A 1081-nucleotide genomic window follows, 5' to 3' on the forward strand; every position below is an offset into this window, starting at 1 on the left:
GTTCTTGTTCCTGGACCCCCCCCCGCTTCTTTCTTATGCTTCCTGGCTGCTATCATGTTCACAGTTTTTCTGTACCAGGCCCTCCCATCATGCTGTTTTTCCCTTGGAGCTGACCAATCATGGACTGAACCCACCAAAACTGCGAATCAGAATAAATTTCTCTTCCTTTATGTTCAGTATGTTGGGTATTTTGTTCCAATGATGAAAAAGCAAGACAAATTTTATTCATGCCACCACAGTCAGGGGGACACATGAAATGAACAAAGCCCAACACCATTGAAATAAGAGGCAGGGAGTGCTAAAAGAAATGTACTGCATGACTTTGTGTATAAGTAGTGTGATTAGGACATCTGTGTTAGTTACATGATGCTAAGGAAGGTAATCCTTCCTTCATACAGAGTCTGACAGACATGGGCTCTATCTTTCTTAATGACCTCCCAAAGAGATGGCTATCAGGTCTCTTGTGTTATAGAAGATGACATCTCAACAGACAGATAAAAGATTTACAATAGGTTCACCATGCTGATTTCATTTTCTTTTTATATACAGTTTATCTGTCTACCTCCCCCACCCCTCTCTCTCCTGTAGTAGTGTTGCTAAGTCATATGGTAGTTCTTAATTTTTTGAGGAATCTCCATATTTGTCTCCATAATAGCCATAATAATTTACATTCTCACCAACTGTGTGAGTATTTTCCTTTTCTCCACCTTCTCACCAGCACTTATTTTTTGTCTTTTTAATAGTAGCCATTCTTGCTGGAATGAGATGATATCTCATTGTGGTTTTGATTTGCATTTTGCATTTATCTGATGACTAATGATGTTGAGTATTTTTCATGTACCTGTTGTCCATTTGTATATTTTCTTTGCAAAGTGTCTATTTCAATAAATGGTGCTAAGTGTATTAGACATACACACATAGAAGGATGAAAACAGACCCCTTTCTATCTCACCAGTTACAAAAATCAACTAAAATTAATTAAGGATTTAAATGTATAACCTAAAACTATCAAACTACTAAAATAAAACATGATAGATAAGTGCTTCAGGACATTAAAATGGGCAAGGAGTTTTAGGAAAAG

Source organism: Fukomys damarensis, unplaced genomic scaffold (assembly GCF_012274545.1).
Source record: "Fukomys damarensis isolate Sample0158 unplaced genomic scaffold, DMR_v1.0_HiC HiC_scaffold_39, whole genome shotgun sequence".
NCBI classification, from domain to species: Eukaryota; Metazoa; Chordata; class Mammalia; order Rodentia; family Bathyergidae; genus Fukomys; species Fukomys damarensis.